Here is a 25,702-nt window from a genome sequence, read left to right as displayed (position 1 = left end):
ATCCATCAGAAGATGGGTACACTGTAGTCATGAAGGGATAGACATGGTTAGCAACAATACTCAGGTTGGCTGTGGTGGTTAAACAATGCTCAATTGGTACTAATTGGCACTGTGCGAATTGTAGCCTCCGTTTCCTGTTCTTAGATGACAGAAGCGGCACTCTGTGTGGTCTTCTGCTGCTGTAGTCCATCTGCTTCAGGGTTTGATGTGTTGTGTGTTCAAAGATGGTATGATTGGTTGTAACAAGTGGTTATTTGAGTTACTGTTGCCTTACTATCATCTCTAACCAGTCTGCCCCTGACCTCTGACATCAACAAGGCATTTTCATACACACAACTGCCACTTACTGGATATTTTATATTTTTTGCACCATTCTCTGTTAACCCTAGATACGATTGTGCGTGTAAATCCCAGTGGATCAGCAGTTTTTCAAATGCTCAGACCAGCCCATCTGGCACCAACAACCATTCCCCGTTCAAATCACTTAAATCCCCTCTCTTCCCCATTCTGATGCTTGGTTTGAACTTCAGGAAGTTGTCTTCACCACATCTAGATGCCTAAATGCATTGAGTTGCTGCCATGTGATTGGCTGATTAGTAATTTGTGTTACCAAGCAATTGAACAGATGTACCTAATAAAGTGGTCGGTGAGTGTATATGTATTACTTTATTTTACTTTTTTTTAATGAGACATTCCATTAAAAAATATCAGATCTTCAGCTGTCTCAGCCAAGCCAGATCCAGAACTTGGACTGACAACAGCCCTTATGTGGACCACTACAACATATTCCAGACATCAAATATCAACTGAGAAAATACTGGAACAGAAAGTGGAATAGAATGGGACACAGCTCAGCCTGTAAACCTGCCATCAGCATTACTCACACATCACACTTCTCATATTTCTCAAGGACTTTCCTCTGAAAGCTGAGACTCTAATACAAGAAAGATCCCCACAGTAAAGAGCGAGGGAATTCAAGCTATACAACCTCCCAAAACCATGTGGGAGTATCTGTCCGCAGCTTTTTAGGTCCCAAGGGAAACAGAGAAAAGTTCTTCATATAAGCATAACATAATAACATGATGGTCCATTGATCTTGAAATCACCAGACAGATTCTGGCACCTGTTCAGGTAAGGACAGACAAAGGATGAATATGACTGCATTCATCTGTCAGCAACAAAATCTTTTAAGTACTATAAATGTGCAGATGCAGATTTTTGATGACAGCACAAATTCAACTTTGTTTCAGTGTTCAGGGATACAGCATGGCCTCTGATCATCTGCAACCCAAAACTGTCTAGCTAATTAGGGATAAAAAAGCAACACATATTAAAATTTCACTTTCAGACATGAATATGGCTAATACTTGTAGAAATGGTTGTTTCTCCATTTCACAAAACCTTTCTACTCTGACCCTTGTATGCATATTTGTTCCATTTTATATTTAGTTTAAGAATCTATTTTAAGAGTGCAAGAACATTTTTTGTTAATTTGAGGTGCAGCTTGTTTAAAAATCCTAAAAAATACTCAAGGACTTGTGATTTGCATCATTGCACACAACAAATTGAAGCCATTTATTGGGAACAGCTGAAATTTTATTCCATCTGCACAGGGACAACAGATGGTCCTCACTTTCTCACTTTTTTTCTTCAAATTCCCTTCCCCCTCTAACCAGACAAACAGCTGTACATGCATGACTTCCTGAATTACTATATGTGCAAAATTCTTCTGCTTATGAGAGCATGCAGTCATTCCACATATTCGATGGGGTCTGAACGACTGACCCATGTTAAATAATGTGTAAAAAGCCTTAAGATGCAAAGTACACATATTTGAATGTAAAGCTGTAAAATAACAATCCTAATCCCTGCAGCAAAGCAAATATGGAAGTGTCCTTCCTATAGGGACCATTTTAATCCCAGCATGTCTTAAGTGTGACACCAAATTTCCACATGCAATTAATTATGGCTGAAGTGAAATGGGCCTGCCATCTTCATGAGAAATAAATAGGGACCGTCTAGCATCTCTAGTGGTTACTGTTGTTTATCAAATATTCTTTTTCATTTAGGAGAGAAATGAGGTGTTCTGTTGCTGTGCTATGTTTTCCCAGTTCACACTGCCATCCATCTGTAGTTTAGATTCTCTTCACACTAATTCAGATATGCTTTTCTGATTAGTCTCATTCATCTCATTTTCAAGAGCAGCTTGTACACATCTTACTTTTAAACAAGTTTAACTGATTACCTTATATAGTAATACCCAAACATCTGGAGTTCATCATGTAATTCCCTGCTCATCGTACCAATCAGAAAAAAGCATTCTTCCTTTAAAGCTCTTTTTTATGAACAATAACATTCTCGGTGTAACAATATAAAAAAACATAACAATGCCGGGAAGAAGGAGGCGGGAACCGGTGGACATTCAAATAAATCTTTGATAATAAAATAAACCCAAAACAGCACGACAGTCCCTCGTGGACGACTGCCCCGCACAAACAAAAACCAAAACACAAAATAAAGCCCAGACCTGGTTCTCTCTCGTTCTTCACTGTCGTCGCTCCTCTTTTGTATCTTTCCGATTTCCTCCGTGGGACTTGGAGACCGGTGAGTGGAGCAGGTGTCACTCATTTCCAAATCACTCCACCGGCCTCACTCTGTTCCCACGGCTCTCGGCCCCGCCCCACTCGTCACACTCAGCAATGCATAATGTAAAATAAATAAATAAATAAAAAAGCTACAGAGTAGGATGCGTGAAAGAACCCAGATGTGTTCTTGACACTGAAGATACATTGATTTCAAACATGAGAACCAGCATTTATATGAAAAATTATATTATATTATATTTTACATGTATCCAAAGCGACTAACAAATGAGGACATTAATAATTATTATTATTGTTGTTGTTGTTATAAAACCATATTAATTTTGAGATATTGGCTAGTGGCATTTGAGTGTCTGAATCTATAATGGGTCACTGATGAGTTCCCTTCAGTCCGAGTATGTTCACTGACTTTAAATAAGCTGCTCCTCTCATTAGTAAGTGCAAACTGTGACAGCTGTCTGCTCATAGATTTGCTCAAACACAGGCTAAATGTTGGACCTAATGAGGTGCGGTGACCGCTCTAGCTCAGTCGCTCCAACAGACCTCTTTCTCTTCCTCCAGTTTATGATCCGTAAGGAAAATATTTAATCTAAATCTCAGTGGTCACAGAATCAGGCCTGAAGAAACTGCGGCATACAGCATGTGGCATATGATTCTCCCATCCTGTAGCCAAATGATAGCCTTCACAGCTGGTGCCAAGATGTCACAATTTTTATATTATTGCACTAATCTCCCATAGCCAGACCTTTGATTAAACAGCATAAATGTGGTCCACACTGCAATTTATTCTAGCCAAGAGCCACTCGCTTAGAAAGGATGACACATCTGACAGGTATGTAAAGACTAGTCCTATTTCAATATAGCACTACTCAAAATATAGCAAATGGCTGTTTCTCAATAAATGTTTGATTTATGTCCTTGTGTTCTTGTTCTACATCATCATCAACTGCCAAAGTTTATTTTAATCCTCAAGAACACAAGTACAGAGGATGCATGAAAGTACCTGGATTCTTGATATTGAGGATACATTGACTTAAGACTTGAGAACCAACGTCAATATAAAAAAGTCAGTGCAGAGGTCTGTGAGCTTTAAAGTTCTCTTGCTCTGACTTGATAGATTCCTGCAGCAAGCTAACAAATATGTGAAAGCTTGTGAAAAAAAATGTTTGGCTTAATTGAATAAAGTGATGAAGTCCTTTTGGAAACCCTGCACTACTTTTTATTGCCATATTAATAGGAATCTTAACATTGACAAAGCATAAGTAACATTAAATATGCATGCTCATTTACACAATTTATTGTGCATTGGATGGTGCCGTCCCATTGCTTAAAATGTGTTGAGATAATCAGTTAAGCAACAAGATCTCAGCATATCTCAGGTTCTGTGTCCTCATGTCCTTCCCAGTGTGTTCTTTCAATGTGGCAAGTCTGTTCTTTGCATTCTAGGAAACTGAGGAACAGCCCATGACTCTTTGACATTAAAATGAGCAACATTCTGTAGGCCAACTACGGGATCACCTCATGCTGAGAAATGTTCATCATGTGTGGTATTCCACCCAATCAGTTGCTATTTATTTAGCAGTGTGTTGGATAATGTGGGTAAATAACATATTCTGTGGTATTCTGTGGGAAGCTGCATTTTAGGATTAGCCATTAAATATCTCATGTTAATTTGAGTCCACTTCACACAGGAGATTGTACAGTATGCATGTATGCTATTAATGTTAAGGATTCATTAAAGGTCATCTGGTTTAGCTAAATAAATGCAACAATTCAATTATGCTGCCCTAATTAACCTATTTGTGTTAGTCCTCACAGAAAATATATCAGTCTCACGTCACCTGTAATTAGATTGGAGCAATGGTTTTCGATAAACTGTCTATGTTCAGCCTCCCGTGAGCTTTATCTAATGTTCTGACATTATTTACTGATGGTGCAAGCCAACACACACACAGCAGTTAACGATTTCTACTCGATAAGTGAATTACTACAATTACATGTTGAGCACCAGAGAACAGACACTATTAAACTGTCAAGTCGTGTAAGAAGTAACAACATTTGTTTTTTTCAGCCGGGGAAGGCAAAATATTGAACTCATCCAATCACTGTCATCTAAAGATGACTGCTGATCACTAACAGTAAAAGAACTTTCCAATTGGCATTGTAGAAATTAAGTGAAATAGATCTTTAAATGTTGATGTTGTAAACAGTGAAGGTTTTCCTCCACATGAATGCCACAAGAATATTTAATCATTTAAATAAGTCATTTGTTTTATTATATCTAAAGTATAGTGTTTTTTTGTGTTTTTTTAATTTTATTTTGCTCAAATATATCAAAGGGCTCTTCCGATGGAACAGATAAATTCAGTGTCCTCCATTTACAAAGCTCAGACGTTCTGTATTACATCTTTTGCTGTGGGGTCAAAGGTCATAGATTAGCTGTATAATTGATTGCACATCCTTCAGTCTACACTAAAGTGTGTGTTGAGCACTGAATTGAGGAGCTGTGAGTTAGTACACACAGCAAAGAGCCCTAGGATACTGGTGCAGAAAGATATCCGCTGGAGCGGAGTGGCCTCCAGGTTGACAGGCAGAGTCTTCCTCTGTATTTATATCAGCGTGAGGGCTTGAGTGTCACGGTAAATGCCATTCTGATGTTCCATTTATCTTCACATGCTCGCTTTGTAAAAGGAACATGACATACTCTCCCATTTCACTGAATTAACCGAGCTGATCTAATAACAAATGAGATTACAGAGAGATTATATCCAACAATAAAGACCATTACACTCTCAGGGAGACATTCATTAATGATTTATGTATTAATTTTTTTATATTGTACTCTGTACTCTGTACTTTTTTTTTTTTTTTTTTTTAAGGACGGAAGCAATAAAATACATTTAGTTAGAAAGAGATATAATTATCTTCATTTTAAAGGGATAGTCCACCCAAAAATGAAAATGAATATTTACTCATTTTCATTTCATTTCAAATCTGTATGACTTTCTTTCTCCTCTGGAACATATTATTCTTCAATATAAAAATAAAAAACATTCCCTGTGTGTGTGTGTGTGTGTGTGTGTGTGTGAGAGAGAGAGAGAGAGAGAGAGAGAGAGAGAGAATTTATTTATTTATTTATTTATTTATTTATTGCAAACATACAGGTTTGGAACAACATGAAGGTGAAAAAATTATTTCAAGATTTTCATTGAGTGAACTGTTCCCTTATTATGAGAAATATATCACATTTTGGCTTATTTGTCATATATTATTTCACATTTTCGAAAATAAAAGATTTTTTATAGTAGGATACAATAAGTGTAAAACAAAAGTGCAAACAAATCTAGTGCTCATTGCTTATATTAATTTCAAATATTCATTTTGGCCAGGTCTCCATGTAGTCCTGCCTCCATCTCTTTGGATGAGGTCCCGTCATGTTGAGGCAGTATGATCAACGGGAGTTTAATCACAGGGTTTTTAGTGAACGATACTTCCAAAATAACCTGCAACAGAAACAAACTATACTGTAGATGATTTCACGAAAGAAACTTTGAACAGTAAAAAAAAAGCATAATTTTTTGAGCATAGTTTTTTTTTTTTTTTGAGTGACATTATCTTTTATTTCCAGTCCTTTGTTTCATGAAAACACAAAAGCAGACTATAATATAAAAAAATGGTAGCATTCATGAATACAAAGTACATTAAACCATTTTTGCTGCTGAAAAGAAATCAAAGTCTTTTGGAGACCTGCTAGAGGCCTGTCTTGTTTTCTGGTGCCTACCTTCAGTCTGTATTCAACCTTGAGGATTCTGCAGTTCTGGATGGTGGTGCTGATTTCTGTGGGAAGGACTAATACTTTCGACAGATTCTGTCTGGTGGAGGACACTAAAGGCTCTCCTTTATCCTTCAGTATCTGGGTGGTATGAACAGCTCTCTGGCCTCCAGCAAAGAAGCTTTGCTTCTGGTAGATAATGTACTTTGGCACAATTTTTCGAGTTGAGCTGTTTACAATCTCACCGTTGACAACTAGCCTTTCACCTGTTTGAGATATAAGTATTGTTTTACAGCTTGTCAAATTAATCAAAGCAGTTATCTATGTTGTATGATGTTTTTTTTTATTTTTTATTTATGAATCCATTAATTAATCAAAATGCCGGGTATATTGCTTGGGTTACCTTGCTGGTAGCCTGTCTTTGGCAGGAAAAATATTCATCGAAATATTTCCAGAGACAAAAAATATGACATCTTTGTCTTTACTGCCATGTTGAGATGCCTGCAGAGTATGAAAGTTTTAGGATTACTTAATTAACATTTATAAAGTTATAGTTACATCTGTTAATCTGTTCCAGAGTAAAACATTTTAAATATTTTTCAACAACAGGAAAATGTAATCTTTTGGGCCTTTTAAGGTTGGGCGATATACCAGTAGACATGATTAAGTGGTAGAAATTTGTAAACTGGTAGAGATTTTGGACTATTATCTCTATCATGGACATGGTTACATGCTAAAATGACATTTGTGTGCTATGTGGTCATGAAAACGTATTACTCATTTCGCTATATAAGCTCGCTGTCTGAGAGACTGTTTCTGAGTGCTGTCTGAGAGGATTGCGCACATGAAAATGGTTCTGATAGAGCAGGTATTGAACTTGAGTTATTTTTGCAGCTATATAGGCCTTGAACAGTTAAGTACACACACTTGTATTTGTCAAAATGTATCCTTGCAGTAATTTAAGTCTTATGTGAAAGCAAACAGCTAAGAAAGAAAACACATTATATTGGATCCAGGAAGCTCTTAAAGTGACAGAAGTCTAATATTCCTGCTGTCTATCATTTTTTTATTATTATTCAGGCTAGTATTAGATTTTGTGATGTTGACACTGGTATGTATGGTATGGTATGTAAACTTTTGATATCAATAAAGGCCTTTTTTAAAGATATATCGCCCACCCCTATTTTTTGATAAAGTTGTCATATTTATATTATTATTGGTCCATATATGTCTGTTTTGTATTTCATGCACTAAAATTAGGCTTTGAATATTTTCTCTGGTCTAACTGATAAAAGCTGTCATCATACCATCAGTGTTGACTGGTCATAATCAGCTCTGGCAACGAAGGTAAACTTGGCTTCAGCTTTACTTGCTGCACGCATAGACCTGCTCAACTTGGCTGAAATTCGGTAATGAATTTTACCATGAGCACCTTTAAAAGATGAAGGCAGGCCCCTGAAAGAGAGAGGTTTGGCATCGATGACTAACAGTCTTCAGAAAGAATCTTGCATCATATGATATGATCAATATTTCAGCATACAGGATATAGCACATTGAAGTATTGGCTACATTGCAAAAAGTAACTGAGATTGTTTCAAAGGAAGATTGATTTTCTCTCAGGAATCAATAAACTATATACTGTCTATCTATAAGTCACATCTATCAACCAGACTGAATGCCTGCAGGGCAAGAAGGTGATGACTTACTGGTAGGGAAGCTGAAAGGCAAAAGGTAAGGCATGTCTGCCAGCCACAAGAGTTATAGAGCCTAGCAAAAAGATTCAGACACATTACATAATGTTGTTAATGTTGTCCTTACATATAGGTATTTCATAATACACTACCATTCAAAAGTGTGTAGTTGGTAAGATTGTTTTTTTTTTACATGTTTTTGAAAGAAGTCTCTTAAAACATAATAATGAAATATTACTATATTTGAAAATAACAGTTTTCTATTTTAATATATTTTAAAATGTAATTTATTCCTATCATGACAAAGCTGAAGTTTTCAAGGCCGATACTCACATGATTTTTCATAAACATTCTATAATGCTGATTTGTGCTCAAATAAATATTTATTATTATCAATGTTGAAAATACAAACCTGATTCCAAAAAAGTTGGGACACTGTACAAATTGTGAATAAAACAGAATGCAATGATGTGGAAGTTTCAAATTTCAATATTTTATTCAGAATACAAAATAAATGACATATCAAAAGTTTAAACTGAGAAATTACATAATTTTAAGGGAAAAATAAGTTGATTTTAATCTGTAATTTTACTTTTACTTAAGAATATTATGTTTGAAGTATTGTACTTCGCTACATTTTAAAACACATTAATTACTGAGTAAAAAAAAATAAAAATAAAAAAAATAAATCGCTCCCTGGAAACTACGGCTGTAAATAATGGGCAGGAGGGCAAACTGGCGCTAAAATCACAAGAAAGATGCAGACGGCCAAAACAGGCGTTAGTGGTGCAGACACCGCTGAAAACGAAACCCCGTCATATTCTGAAGTCTAACTCGAAGGAAATGAAGTGAACCCCTGGCCATATGTATGCTCTATTATGCAATGTAAGCTGTACTTGCCTAGGAAGACCAAACTAGCAGCTTATAAAATCTCGACAAGACATCAACCCTTTGCAAGAATGTAGAGGTAAGCTAAATAATTGCATCGTTGCATTGGTGGTTTAAATGAAGCTTTGACATTTTAGCAAGAGGTTTTGTACAAATTAGCCAAAAAGACAGTGGTGAGGAGTGTGCTATATATATCGTCTGCGATAATATCATAATTTTTGATAATTATAATTATCATAATTGCGCGCACATTTATAGTGCGTTCTTTCACTGTGTGATTCAGTCTCCTAAAATGCATTTAGAATGATCACAAAATTGAAGATATAGGGGCAGAAAGTTCACATATTTATATAATTTCATATATTAAATCAGAATTACACAAAGAATGCCGTCTTTTCCTCCAAAAATCATTATGAATATATACATACAAATATATAACAGTTCAGTAAACAAGTTAATTAAGAGACTTGCGTTTTAGACACCATATTGCCTTTTTTAGCTCTATTTCTACAACAGAAAATAATTCCAAACACAGCCACCAAAGCACAGTTTTGCGTCTCTGAGCAACATGACAGTGTTTCGTTTCTGAATGAATCAACCGTTTAAATGATTCGGTTCAATCGCAATGACTCACTTGTTAACAGTGACTTGCTGACACATACTGGCCATTCTAATTTCACATTTAAAGTATCTTTTGATTTTTTTTTAAATAATTAATTTCTTATCATTTCAAATGAGTATTCAACATTTTATGTCTTGTATATCACAACATTATTCATGCATTTGTAACTGAAGGTTAAATGCATTCTTGTCCTGCACTAAACAGTGTAATACATCTAAATGCCACTTCCAATTAATCTTCTGCATTTCCTCTGCATTAAAAGATGAGTTTGTTGATACTGATTTGCCTGGTAACAGCCCAAACGTTTTATTATTCTAAATAACTGATTCCTTTAATTAAAAACAACTAGTTTGAGATTAATAGGCCTATCCCAGGGGTGTCAAACTCAGTTACTGGAGGGCCATATAGCCCTGCAGAGTTTAGTTCTAACCCTGCTCCAGCACACATATCATGTAGTTTTCAAATAAACCTAAATGATTAGATTAGCTGGATCAGGTGTGTTTAATTAGGGTTATATCTAAACTGTGCAGGACTGTGGCCCTGTCACGGTAGGAAATCCAGTGTTTCCTCCGTGTCATGTTTTGTTATTGTTTTTGTACTTACGTTGTCCCCATGTGCTCGTTTAGTTGATTGTCATCACCTGGGTGCTGATTGTCTCGCTCCAGCTGATCTCCATCACACCTCAGCTACTTATACTCACCTCGCTCTCTCTCTGTTGTCAGATCCTCTCTCATGTCTCCGTGTCCTAGTTGGATTACCGTCTTCCGATCGTACTGCTACTCCCGAGCCCCATTTTACCGGGGACCATCATTATCTCCGCGCTCAGATGGGAGGTCGAATCGAAGGTGTTGACCGCCTTAGAAGGGGTAACGCCCCCGGCTCGTTGCCCACCGAACCGATTGTTTGTGCCGGAGGGGTTACGGTCAGACGTTCTCCAGTGGGGTCATTGTTCCAGTGTTGCTTGTCACCCAGGGGTTAGTAGAACTAGATTTCTAGTCAAGCAACGATTTTGGTGGCCTGGTATGGCTCGTGACGTCCACGATTTCGTCTTGGCTTGTTCAGTTTGCGCTATTGGTAAGACCTCCAATCGACCTCCAGATGGGTTACTCTTACCGCTGTCTGTCCCTTCAAGACCCTGGTCCCACATTTCGCTAGATTTTATCACCGCCCTCCCGCCCTCTAAAGGCAATACGGTGATTTTAACCGTAGTGGACCGGTTCTCGAAGGCGACTCATTTTATTCCCTTGCCCAAATTACCTTCAGCCAAGGAAACAGCGGTAGCTGTCATTGACCACGTCTTCCGCATACATGGCCTTCCGACAGACGTGGTTTCTGACAGGGGTCCCCAATTTGTGTCCAAATTTTGGCGAGAATTTTGTAAATTGTTAGGAGCGACTGTTAGTCTTTCTTCCGGGTTCCATCCCCAGAGCAATGGTCAAACCGAACGAGCCAATCAGGATGTCGAGAGGGTTTTGCGATGTTTGGCTTCCAGTAATCCTTCGTCCTGGTGTCAGCAACTCTCAGTTGTGGAGTACGCACACAATTCTTTGCCAGTGTCATCTACGGGCATGTCTCCATTTAAGTGTAGTTTAGGGTACCAACCACCTAATTTTGTCAGTACGGAATCCGAGGTTTCGGTCCCCTCCGCACACGCACTAGTCCAGAGGTGTCACCGCACCTGGACCAGAGCTCGCAGAGCTCTGCTCCAGGCTAGGTCGCGCACCAAGGCTAAGGCCGATCGCCACCGGTCGAAGCCTCCCCGTTACGTCGTCGGTCAAAGAGTGTGGCTTTCTACCCAGAATATTCCTATGCGTTCCGTTTCTAACAAACTTGCTCCCAAATTTATTGGCCCGTTTTCTATTACCAAGATTATTAATCCGGTAACCGTGCGTCTTAGCCTTCCTCCGGCGTACAGGAGGATTCATCCCGTGTTCCATGTGTCCAAAATTAAATCGGTGATTTCTTCCCGTCTTAATCCGCCTGCCCCGGTTCCCCCCCCGCCTCGTCTCGTTAATGGGGAAACCACCTATTCGGTTAATCGTATTCTGGACTCTAGACGGAGGGGACGCGGTTTTCAGTACTTGGTGGATTGGGAGGGTTACGGTCCGGAGGAGAGAAGCTGGGTTCCTGCTCGGGACATATTGGATCACCACCTTATAGATGATTACAATCTACAGGTAAAGCAGGCTGGGAACGTCAGGTGACGTCCTAGGGGAGAGGGTACTGTCACGGTAGGAAATCCAGTGTTTCCTCCGTGTCATGTTTTGTTATTGTTTTTGTACTTACGTTGTCCCCATGTGCTCGTTTAGTTGATTGTCATCACCTGGGTGCTGATTGTCTCGCTCCAGCTGATCTCCATCACACCTCAGCTACTTATACTCACCTCGCTCTCTCTCTGTTGTCAGATCCTCTCTCATGTCTCCGTGTCCTAGTTGGATTACCGTCTTCCGTGTTCGTATGCTGGATTGGATTAGTGTTGTCGTCCTCGTGTCAGTGTTCCGGTCTGTTCCTGGTTTCACCCATTGACCTCCTTCACCTGCACCATCGACTTCACCCTCCAGCTCCTCTCACGCCACCGTAGACCTTCCTTGCCATTGCCAACATTCTGGACTCTCTTTCTAATAAACATCATCTTATTACCTGCAATTGCTTCCTCCTCATTTACCTGTCGTTACAGGCCCTCCAGGAACTGAGTTTGACACCCTTGGCCTGTCCCATTTTTGACTCCCTCCCACTGTTAAAATGTAATTTTTACTCTGAGTAAATTTTAAATGAGCTACTTTTTACTTTTACTTGAGTAGATTTTTAGGCTGGTACTTTTACTTGTACTTAAGTAAAATTTCTTTAATGTAATGGTACTTTTACTTGAGTAGAATATTTTTGTACTCTTTCCACCTCTGCTTATTGCTACCTGTCCCAACTTTTTTGGAATTTGTAGCTCTCACAAAATCCAAAATGAGCCGATATTTTGCATGCCATTTAAAAATTTTCACTTTCAAGATTTGATATTTTATCTATATTCTATTGTGAATAAAATATAAGTTTAGGAGATTCATAAATTATTCCATTCCTTTTTTACTCACAATTTGTACAGTGTCCCAACTTTTTTGGAATTGGGTTTGTAGTTGTGCTGCTTAAGTTTTGTGGAAACTATTTTTTCAAGGTTTTTGATAAATAGAAAGTTTAAAAGAACAGCATTTAAACAAAATATTTTTTCTAATACTTTTGTAATATTACAAGTGTCTTTACTTTCACTTTTGATAAATTGCATGTGTTCCTGCTAAATGAAATTATTATTCTTGTAAAATGAGAAATCTTACAAACCCAAAACTTTGAAACAGTTTGCCTACAAATAACAGACACGCACCACAGTACACAATCATAATGTTGTCCAGTATTTAATGTTTTTCCATTTATTACTATACAGTCTTTGTTTTGCACTATAGAATAAATGACATTAAATGTAAAGATTGTTTTGAACAGATGAACATTTATAACATCATCTGTCACATTAGATATTACCTTCGTTATCCTCCGGTAAAACAGACTGAGTTTGTGAGAAATACTTTTCTTTATCCCAGTGCGTCACATTGTCTTCCCCTTGCGTCTCAGTCCATGACACATCAGCCTTGCCTTTCACCTTGAAAGTCAGAGCCTTGATTTTGGTTTCCTTTGACACTTCCATGATAACTCTGCCCACCAAAGTATCCCCATTGCTGAAGGTGTTGCGATCATTTAAGGCGTCATACTCAATAGCAAAGTTACGGATCGCCATTTCCTGGGATAACAGGTCCAGTCTGAATTTGTATTGCTACTGTAAGTGTATTTGTATGACGCCCAGAGTTGTAATGATCCGTTCTGTTTTCTATATTTGTCTTTAAAAAATACAGCTTTCGGCATCTTTCTGACGGAGGGCTTACAAACTGGCTCAACAGGTTTCACCTTGAAAAGACACACCTCTTGTCAACAGGTCTAAACTGAAAGTGAACCACTATGGTTCTATGGTGTCAGACCAAGAAGTCTATTGGGAACAGGTGTTTTTAAAGCATGGCAACATAAACAGCTGTCTTGAGAGGCAGGAAACATGAAAAGCTGCGAACATGGTTCTTTAAAAAACAAAAACAAAGATCCCTCTGCTCTTGGTGCACCTGCTCTCCAAACCTGAGCTATAATCAGTGTAATCTTTTTTTTTTTGGGGGGGGGGGGGGGATTGAACCGCAATCACTTTCTATTGTGTGATAATTGCCCTTTTTATTTAAACATTATGAACATTTGTTCACAGTATTGTTAAGATGACAGTGAGCAAGTGTTGTTTAAGTGTTCAGCGGAAATAGACAGGATTCCTAAATGGCAGCTTATGTTTGCCATAACTCATTTTTTTTAATGACATCATCAAAATCTAAATTAATTTTCTTTTTGTTGTTGAACAATTCCATTGCCTTTGGACATTGCAATATCTGTAGGCCAGGTTGATGAAATAAATATTGCAGCTCACATATTTATTTGTTTATTTATTGAAGAATCTATCATTTTAGTATTTTTTTTTAAATTGTAGTATTATATTTCACCATGAAGTAATTAGTTAATATTATCAAAATCTAAATTAATTTAATCTAATCTAATTTTTTTTTTTTTTTTGCACTTTTCCATTACCATTGACAGGTTAATTGCTTTCATAAATGTGTATAATGTTGGTTTAACAAAAGTGTGGGCATCAGTCTCAAGGCCCATGGCAACAGTGTAATGTATGGAAAGGAATTTGTCTTATGTTATACCTGTGAAGCTATATGGAAGAAGGGTGATATTTGAGTCTATAGATTTAAAAAAAAAAATAGCCAAACACACTAACTTACTTATGTAACATGATTCTAAGATCACATATTCATGGATTTTTAAGGGCAAGGTCATTAGTCATGATGAATATAAATTTCACATTCAGCTCGTCATTAAATACAGATTAGAATGAACAGTTAACCTGTTTCTCAATGGAATGAGATTTTTTTTTTTTTTTCAAAATTTTATCATATTTAATGTGAATGATTGAAGCAGGATAACTTGTCGAAAATATGCAAGGTTGAAGCAAAATGATTGGATGTTTATAGCTTCTGGGCATTGCAATGAGTTAATAAAAGAAGATTCATGATTTCATGTCATAATGTCAACATAGCTATCAGGCAGGAATTTTTTAAGTGCTTTAAGATAATACAGCATTGCTATTGCTTATAATCCATTACATCTTTAGTCTTTATTTACTCGTACTCACATGTGACTGATGCAGTGCTTACTGTTCTCATCACCAGAACAGACAGAAGGTTTTCAGTCCATCTTCCCTGTGTTTTTCTAATTAAGGTCTACAGTCTAATCTTAAATGGCCTTCAGTAGGGCATAACAGAAACTGCACTAACACATGAATGCCAGCTTATCCAGCTCAGTTAGGTCAGCAGGCATGAATGAGGTAAAAGGGTTTCTAGTTCAAGCTCCAATAATTTATTCAGGCTTAAGCTTAAATAAACATTACATAAGAGCAGATTAAATGATGCTGAAAACTAAATGTTCCGCACTGGAACTTTTGGCTGCTTTTGAAGCATGAGAAAGATAAATATCTATCCTCTTGGATTTGAGTAAGCCCCAAAAGTTTACTGACCAACACAACATGAACAAAATATTCTTAGTTGTAGATGTTTTCATGTGGCAGATTTTTTTAAGCATAGAGTTTTTAAGGTATTACAGCTTCAGGACTTCACCAGGCTTTGTCCTGAATATCTGGATAAAAAGCGCTCTGAGTCCTAGATTCTCTTTAATATGGATGAATGTTGGCCTACAGTTTTTCAAGATAACATTTGACAAAAAAGAGGCCCTTTTGGCCCTTATATCTCGAACATTGTTTAAACAAGCACCATGTAAAATGATGAGCTTACAGAGATGTTATGGGCCAGGTTGACAACAGAGCAGATCAGTAGTAGAGTGCTTACGTCAGGCATAAAATAGCCAAAGCAGACAGAACCAGTGGAGCAGAGAGACCTGCAATCAAGCCGATCTATAAATTGCTATGAGGTATCATGTAGAAAAGAACATTAAATTATTATTTTTTATTAAATTGATTAGGCAAATGCAAGGTTTTACCAAAATCTTCATACACATTCATTTGATACAAAGGAATGATAACAAGCAATAAATAAACAAAGACGAGCTTCTGCTGTCAGTGTAGCACACATAGAGGGCAGTGCGGTCACAGCTCTTGGTTTAATGAAGCACTTCCTCCAGGAATTCCAGCACCTCAGCATCCATTGGCACCCTCACACTCTCACACTCATGTACACACACACACACACACACACACACACACACACACACGTAAACATGTATGTTAATGTAGCAATCCAATTGTATTTAGAAGAATGAATTCATGTGTTATACATTTCAAAACCATTATGACTGGCTATGTGTCTCTATCTGTTGTGTGAGCAGTAAGTGATTTGACATCTGAAAGATGTTTTTCTTTGTATTTCTAGAAACAGAGATTGACAGATTAGTTTACTTGGTAAACAGGACAAATTTGCTTTTTGAAAACACACAAGTTGCATTTTTTCCTTTTGATAGTTTACTTTGAAAAGGGATTATTACAATAAATGTGAAAATTTTGCTTTGTTCATAGTCATTTAGTCATTAGTCATTTTGCCGATGCTTCTAACCAAAGCGACTTACAAATGAGGACAATAGAAGCAATCAAAATCAACAAAGAGCAATGATATGCAAGTGCTATATAACAAGTCTCAGTTAGCTCAATGCAGTATACCATATAATGAATAAAAAAAGAAAATGAAAAAATATAGAATAGGAAATGAATATAGCAAGCTAGTGTTAGAGGCATTTTTTCTTTTGTTAATTGTATAATAAATAAAAAGAAAACAAATAGATATAATACAAAACGATTAGAGAAGCTAGTGTTAGTTTCTTTTTCATTCATTTTTTTTTTTTTTTTAAAGAAAACACGCTTTTAGTAAAGAAATAGAGTGCAAGTCTTAAAAGGGCATTTTTTAACGTTAGAGTTAGAGGGTCAAATAAAGATGGAAGAGATGTGTTTTAAGCCGATTCTTGAAGACGGCTAATGACTCAGCCGCTCGGATTGAGTTGGGAAGGTCATTCCACCAGGAGGGAACATTTCATTTAGAAGTCTGTGAAAGTGGTTTTGTGCCTCTTTGGGATGGCACAATCAAGCGACCTTCACTTGCAGAACTCAAGCTTCTAGAGGGCACATACTGTAAGTATGTAAGTATGAAGTAATGAATTTAGGTAAAGGGGTGCAGCCAGTGGAGGTTTTGTAGGCAAACATCAATGCCTTGGATTTTATGCAAGCAGCTATTGGTAGCCAGTGCAAATTGTTAAACAGAGGTGTGACGTGCATTCTTTTCGGCTCATTAAAATGTATCTTGTTGCCGCTTTCTGGATTAATTGTAAAGGTTTTATAGAACTGGCTGGAAGACCAGCCAAGAGAGCATCGCAATAGTCCAGCTTGGACAGAACAAGAGCTTGAACAAGAGTTGTGAAGCATGTTCCGAAAGACAGGGCTTGATCTTCTTAAAGTTGAATAAAGCAAATCTGTTAGATAAGCTGAGATGCAAGCAACTATAGTAGGATACACACACACACACACACACACAAAGGTTTGTGTGTTAATGATTTGTCCACACAGTTATACAGAGATACACAGTGCCCTCTACAGGTATATTCATGCATACCTGTTAAAAAAAAGTTAAATCAAATGAATGGAGAAATAACATTTAATAGGCCAATTAATGCAAACAGACAGTTAGACAGAGTAGCTGGTAACCACCTTTGCATCCTGACACACCTGAGCGTGTTTGAATTAATTCAGTAATTAAGTGCTTGTTGTGGATTTTTCCTTGTTCAAAATAAACTGCTAAGAGAGGTTTTGAAGCCAAGCCAGTAGACTTTACTGACCACAGCAAAGACGAGTTGCATTTGCAGAAGAAATCTCCAGAACATCCTTTCCACACATTCCATATATATATATGTGTGTGTGTGTGTGTTTGGAGCTCTTTACAGAGTTCCATATATTCATTGTTGTATTTGTTGTAGTCCTGAACAGATTCTTTCCATATATGCAGGGTCTTCGAGTTTTAAAATAGTTCACTTTACTGCAGCTTTTAACACAGTTACTCACAGTCTCTTTAAATAATAATAGATAATAGTAGACTAGTTTCTTCCTACAAATAGGCATACTTCTATGTATTATACTGAATTAAGATCACTGAAAATCTTCTACATTCTACATTCTTAATTAAGCCTCACTCACCTAACTTTCCCAGAGCGTTACTTCATAAGTTAAGTTTCTTAGCTTTAGAACCATAGTGACTAAATTAAGTCACACATATTCATTACCAATGTCCCAATTATGCAATCACGCTCTGGAGGATATCAGAACCAAACATCTCCCATAACCATTCTTAATTGGATTTGTTGAAAAAGGGAGTAAAAGGTTCTGATTCCTTACCTTTTAAAAAAATTTATATATATTGGGGGTATGATCAATAGTTCACATTCTTTAGCATATACAATATATAACACAAACTCAAAAATCAGAGCATGCCTACAGTAAGTTGTCTTCAACCCAGATACAATGCGCATCGTAAAGGGTCATTCTTGGGGAGAGGTTAGGCTAGCACATACACCCAGAGTATGGTTCATCTCATCATTTTCATCCTCACTTGAGGTACTGGAGCTCTCGTTCAATATTTGCAAATTAACTTTGTCCAGCCATTTTTGATCATATTAATTTAAATTGTCTCTTGTAATCATTTGCTTATTATTTGGATATGCTATCATTTCCATTTGTTTGACAGTCGCATTAACAATTAATGTCCTTAATATAGGTAATACACAACAAAATAATAATCATCCTATTAATATGGCAATTCCTAAAAACATTCCTAGTTTAGCAAACCAGGCTCCCCACGCTCATTCTACTTGTTGCATGCACTTGGTCTCCTAACAATGTTAATGCATCATCAGTATAATTAATGAATCTTTGTTGATTATAATAAATATAATTAATCCATTCTGTGTTTTTGTTTTGTGAAATCCAAATAAATATTGATTCAAAACCTTCTTACTTCTAACTTCATCTCTTGCCTTAAATTCGCGTTGAATTCCTCTAGGTCGTCCAATTGAATATATATGTATATTAGGGTCTGGTATATAAGCTCTTCTAATTCTGTTGTTTTCTGGATTTGCATTTTGTTCTGTTCCCCATTGTGCCATGGTAATTTCTTAATAACCCAATAGGTAAAGAAGGCAATAATTGTTAATTTCCACAAATCCAAAAGAAATCTGCTATTGTTAATGATTGGTCTTCATATATTTCTATAGAAGCTAGGGCAATAGTTTTGTTTTCACATTCCTTGAGTGCTATTTTAATTCCCTTGGTTATTCCATTTATTCATTTACATTTATTTATTCATTTAGCAGACGCTTTTATCCAAAGCGACTTACAGATGAAGACAGTGGAAACAATCAAAAACAACAAAAAAGAGCAATGATATATAAGTGCTATAACAAGTCTCAGTTAGGTTAACACAGTACATGTAGCATGGGCTTTTAAATAATATAATAAATAAAAAGAAAATAATAGAACAATCTAGTGTTAGAGGTCTTTACACACACACACACACACACACACACACACACACACAATTGCATAATAAATGAAAAGAAAAAAGAATACAAAAAGATTAGAAAGGTAGTTAGATTTTTTTTTTTAGAATAGTGAGTGTTAAAGTTAGAGGGTCTAATAAAGATGGAAAAGATGGGTTTTAAGCCGATTCTTGAAGACGGCTAAGGACTCAGCTGCTCGGATTGAGTTGGGGAGGTCATACCAGGAGGGAACATTTAATTTAAAAGTCCGTAAAAGGGACTTTGTGCTTCTTTGGGATGGCACAATAAAGAGACGTTCACTTGCAGAACGCAAGCTTCTAGAGGGCACATAAGTCTGAAGTAATAAATTTAGGTAAATGGGTGCAGAGCCAGTGGAGGTTTTGTAGGCAAACATCAATGCCTTGAATTTTATGCGAGCAGCTATTGGAAGCCAGTGCAAATTGATAAACAGAGGTGTGACGTGTATTATTTTTGGCTCATTAAAAATTAATCTTGCTGCCGCGTTCTGGATTAATTGTAAAGGTTTGATAGAACTGGCTGGAAAACCTTATACTATTCTAAATCCCTCCAATGGATTAATTTTCCATATTGTTTCTCTGGGATAATGATAGACTTCTTTATATATAAGGTAATGTTTTGGGAATGTGTTTTCATATTACTTATTTATATATTAAATGTATTACAGTATATATATCATTATATAAATGTAGTCATTGTATCTTATTATTCTTCTATTTAGCTATTTATTCATTTATATAATCATTCATTTCTCTCAAGTGTACCAGTCAATGGGCCCTATTTCAACGATCTAAACTCAAAGTGTAAAGTGCACAGCGCAGGTGCACTCAGTGTCCAAATCGACTTATGCTATTTTAACGACGCAAAAAAAGGTTGGCGTGCCTGGGCGAATGGTCTAAATGGGTTGTCCCTATTCTCTTACTGAGTAATGGGTCTTTTTTGAGTGTAACTTGCAATAAACCAACCAGAGTCTCATCTTCCATTCCCTTTAAGAGCCAGTTGTGCTAAAAAACATTGCACAGACTTTAGACCAGGTTTGAGTTGGTCTATGCGCAGTCTATTTTCAGCTCCTTAAAAAAGCAATGAGCCAGCAATGCGCCTCTTTTTCAGACCAGCACGCACATGGGCGCACAAATGGGCGCAAATGCATTTGCTAATTAAACAACATGGCACTGGACAGGAAAATGCAGGACTGGACTGAAACTAGCAAACACACTTGCGTTGCGCATTGCGTCACATTGAGCCGGGTGTATGATAGGGCCCATAGTGTCCTTCTTATGAAGATATATCTATACAAAGAGTCAGACGACAACACAAAAATAATTTTACAATCTCAAGTTGTCGTTGCTTACACAAGTGTGCACACACAAACAACATATATCTTTCTCTAGTCTCACTCCCTGGTGTGAAATGTCAACACCTTTCAACCTTCCACTTAAGCATGTACACTTCTTTCCCTATCTTATAAAAACGAACACCTTTCTAGTCCTTATAGTGTCTGTTTGAAATATCGACACCTACCAGACCTTCCGCATAAGTCAGTGACTTCTTACAACACAAACGCAAAACAGTCTTTCAGGATTTTACTAAAAACTACCAAACCATCTTTCAGGTTTTAAGATCATCTTTCAGATCTTTTAATAAAAACTACCTTAGATCACTATCAGATCTCTACTAAAAACTAGACCACCGTCTTTCAGGACTTTTACTTAAAAACTATAATATCACCGTCTTTCAGTTGTTTTTCTAAAAACTATAATATAACCATCTTTCAGGACTTTTTCTAATAACTACAAACCCGATTCCAGGTTGGGACACTGTACAAATTTTGAATGAAAACTTCAAATTTCAATATTTTATTTAGAATACAACATAGATGGTGTACCGGTTTTCCAAAAAGAACTTCAAATTTTGATTCATCTGACCACAGAACAGTTTTCCACTTTGCCACAGTTCGTTTTAAATGAATCTTGGCCCAGAGAAAACTCCTGCGCTTCTGGATCATTTTTAGATATAGCTTCTTTTTTTGACCTATAGAGTTTTAGCCTGCAACGGCAAATTACACGGTGGATTGTGTTCACCGACAAAGTTTTCTAGAAGTATTCCTGAGCCCATGTTGTTATTTCCATTACAGTACTTGCTCTGTCCAATTTATTAAGACTGTGTCTGTTCCCCGAATAGTGAGGTCAAAATATACATTTAATGTAAGGATCTAGAAAACATCTTATCGTGATTAAACCAGAAAAATGTCAAATAAATTAAAAAAACAATTTTTTAAGTTTGGGCTCATAAATAGTAGATCACTCACACCCAAAGCAGTTATTGTAAATGAAATGATCACAGATAATGGTTTTGATATACTCTGCTTGACTGAAACCTGGCTAAAACCAAATTATTATATTGGTCTAAATGAGTCTACTCCACCAAACTACTGTTATAAGCATGAGCCCCGTCAGACTGGTCGTGGCGGAGGTGTTGCAACAATAGTGATATTCTCAATGTTACCCAGAAAACAGGATACAGGTTTAACTTATTTCAAATACTTCTGCTTAATGTTACACTGTCAGAGATGCAAAATAAATCTATTGTATCTCTTGATCTGGCTACTGTGTATAAACCACCAGGGCCGTTTATAGAATTCCTAAGAATAAAGTGGTTTAAGAATTTGCAGATTTCCTCTCAGACCTTCTGGTTACAGTTGATAAAGCACTAATCATGGGCTGTCCTGCATCTTCAATAAGCAAGCTACAGGTAGTCCAAGATGCAGCAGCTATACAAGAAAATGTGATCATATTACCCCAATTCTCGTTACAATCCAACACGCTCCCTAAGGTCACAAAACGCTGGACTTTTGGTAGTTCTTAGGATAGCAAAGTCCACTAAAGGAGGAAGAGCTTTTTCACATTTGGCTCCCAAACTCTGGAATAGCCTTCTTGATAATGTTCGGGGTTCAGACACACTCTCTCTGTTTACATCTAGATTAAAAACACATCTTTTTCGCCAAGCATTGTAACACTTTTACAAACTTCATAATCGCAGGAAGAAGGAGGCGGGAACCGGTGGACACTTGACACAAATGAAACTTTAATAAAAAAATAAACACATAACAGCGCCACAGCCCCTCATGGATGACTGTCACGCACAAACAAAAACAAAACACAACATAAAGCCCAGACCTGGTCCTCTCTCATCCTTCACTGTCGTCGCTCCTCTTTTGTCTCCTTCCAATCTCCTCCGTGGGACTCGAGACCGGTGAGTGTCGCAGGTGTTGCTCATTTCCAATCACTCCACTGCCATGCTCCGTTCCCACGGCTCTCGGCCCCGCCCCACTCGTCACATACCCCCATCGCCCCTCGCAGACCGGGGGGTACCCACAAGACTGCACTCTACACCCCCCCCCCCCCCTCCATCTGAGGGGACCGCTCATGGTAACCTGCGGGAACCTGGGGGTAGGACAGACGAGGCGAGAGAAAAGGTGATGGAAGGATGAGAAGCGACAGAGACGAGAGAGGGGAGAGAGGAAAGAAAAAAAAATTGCCGCTCGGCCCTCCACCAGCTGGGTGAACTCCTCCGTGGTGCCTGCCGGTGGCACTGGATGGCCCTCGGCGGACGGTACGACACTCCTCCCGCCCGGTGGATGCAGATGGCTCTTCCGGTTTTGGGCAGCCGACAGGAGTCCCCCATTTACTGCTCCTCCCGATTCCATCTCGGATGGCAGCAGGCTTCGGCTCCCTGGCAAACGAGGGCAACTCTTCCGCTCCCTCGCGGCCGGCAGCGAGTTTGTCCGTCCCCGGCAACTCAGTCCAGCCCACCGCCTCGAGCGTCCCCAGTGCCAGACTGCTACGCCTGCTCGATGGCACCGCGGATTCACCCCAGCAGCGAGCAGCGAAAATAAAACACATAAATGCGCCACAGCCCCTCGCGGACGACTTCGGCTCCCTGGCAAACGAGGGCAACTCTTCCGCTCCCTCGCGGCCGGCAGCGAGTTTGTCCGTCCCCGGCAACTCAGTCCAGCCCACCGCCTCGAGCGTCCCCAGTGCCAGACTGCTACGCCTGCTCGATGGCACCGCGGATTCACCCCAGCAGCGAGCAGCGAAAATAAAACACATAAATGCGCCACAGCCCCTCGCGGACGACTGTCGCACACAAACAAAAACAGAACGCAAAATAAAGCCCAGACCTGGTCCTCTCTCATCCTTCACTGTCGTCGCTCCTCTTTTGTCTCCTTATAATCTCCTCCGTGGGACTCGAGACCGCTCATTTCCAATCACTCCACCGGCATCGCTCTGTTCCCACGGCTCTCGGCCCCGTCCCACTCGTCACATGCACATTCTTACTCTTTATCTTTGGTGAAACTAATTTATTTTACTTTGTTGGAACAGTAGCTACGTTATGTCTCTATTTGTTTCTCTGTTTTGCCAAGGGTGGTAACTAGGATATACTCAAGCTCCAGTCTGGATCCAGAACACCTGAGAAGAGATGATGCTAACCCTTCAGAGGACCCCAGATGATGCTAACCCTGAAACAACATACGGAACTAACAAATATTGTGATTGCATCATATAATAATTGCTGTTAATAATTTTCATTGTCTGGTTGACTACGTCTTTTTGAAAATTCCTGTCATATGCGTGTCATATAAACTGACAGTCACCTTTTATAAGCTACTACTAAATATTGTAGAAATGTAATTTTCTGTAAAGTTGCTTTGTACTGTATATGATGCAGTGCCATCTAAGGGCCCGAAGATCACAGGTATCCAGTATGGTTTTCCAGCCTTGACCCTTACGCACAGAGATTGTTCCAGATTCTCTGAATCTTTGGATGATATTATGCACTGTAGATGATGATAACTTCAAACTCTTTGCAATTTTTCTCTGATATTTTCTGATATTGCTCCACTATTTTTCGCTGCAGCATCGGGGAAATTGGTGATCCTCTGCCCATCTTGACTTCTAAGAGACACTGAGAGGCTCTTTTTATACCCAATCATGTTGCCAATTGAAAAGGTTGCAAATTGGTCCTCCAGCTGTTCCTTATATGTACATTTAATTTGTCCGGCCTCTTAGTGCTACCTGTCCCAACTTTTTTGGATATGTAGCTCTCATGAAATCCATAATGAGCCAATATTTGGCATGACATTTCAAAACATGTTATCTATATTCTACTGTGAATAAAATATAAGTTTATAAGATTTGTAAATTATTCCATTCCTTTTTTACTCACAATTTGTACAGTGTCCCAACTTTTTTGGAATCAGGTTTGTAGATTATTAAAATGATTATTCCGTTTTGTGGATTACATGGTTCTGGAGTTTTCTTTAAGATGATTATCACTTATGGGAAGGGGACTCCTACATATGTGCCTGCCAGGATGTGGGAGGTTTATTATCATCTGTTGCATGTGGAAAACCAGGAATTTACCAGGATTGTTATGACTATTATCCTACTCAGCACTTAATAGTTGTCAAATACTAAAACACATTTTATGATATTTGGGCCTAGATGAATTTCTGAAAATGTGTTAATTTTTTTCTTATTTTTATTCTTATTATTATTTTTCCTGCCAAAAAGTAATATTTATTTATTTGGTCAATAAAATATAACAGAAATAATTTCACCTTACTCTAAAATTAATAGTTATTATTATTATTTATTAAAATAATTTAAATGATCATTATTATAAATTGATGTAATTATTAAATGATTATCAATATTATTTATTACAAAATATGTTTGCATGTTGATTAATTTCATATAAAACTCCCTATTTGCATTTAAAAAGCTCAATGCAATTATCTCTGTAAATGGAATAGCTATATAAAATACAGAAAAACAAACCTGTTTTGACTTATAACTGTACCTATAGTTATTTGTAGTTATTATTTCTTCTATATAGCCACTTCCTGCTTTTCTCCTGCCACACTTTGTTGTGTTTGTCTTATGTCAGCACACATATGTGTTTTTGTTGGTGTACAGTCATACAGTATTCCTGCAGATTGAGTGTTACAAATTAGTGGTTCAGAAAATATGCTCACCTTAGGGTGACCACTTATCTAACCTCACATAACCTCACATAAACACACACAGAATCTACCTCAGTTTGTCTTGTCAGGGCCTGTATTGTGTAGGTCATGCTAACAGCTGCTCCTGACTCAAGCAGAGGAGGAAATTCCCCAACCTGCCCCAATGAGAGGAAACGTTGTTTTAAACATGAAGTTGAAACTTGGCGGCGATGACGATGATGATGGTGCTGTTGTTTGTGGATACCTGTGGAGTTCAGTTGCTACTAAAAAGGTCAAAAAGACTCTTGAAAGTTGTGGATGTTTAGTTACCCGTAACCTCTGAAAATCAATTTTAAGTTATAAATACCTGATATTGTCTGCCAGAAGACATTTCTGACTACTGTGCCTCTCAGACATTGCTTACAGAGA

General features: G+C 37.8%; 1 pseudogene; it reads right to left on the bottom strand.

The window, feature by feature from the left end:
• Window positions 1–5,777: 5,777 nt before the first annotated feature.
• LOC113106775 (arrestin domain-containing protein 3-like) lies at window positions 5,778–13,351 on the bottom strand (annotated as a pseudogene).
• Window positions 13,352–25,702: the final 12,351 nt, after the last annotated feature.

The sequence above is a fragment of the Carassius auratus genome, chromosome 8 (assembly GCF_003368295.1).
Source record: "Carassius auratus strain Wakin chromosome 8, ASM336829v1, whole genome shotgun sequence".
Classification (NCBI taxonomy): domain Eukaryota; kingdom Metazoa; phylum Chordata; class Actinopteri; order Cypriniformes; family Cyprinidae; genus Carassius; species Carassius auratus.
The sequence above is the reverse complement of the archived record's forward strand: the minus strand, read 5'-3'. Positions and strand labels throughout refer to the sequence as shown.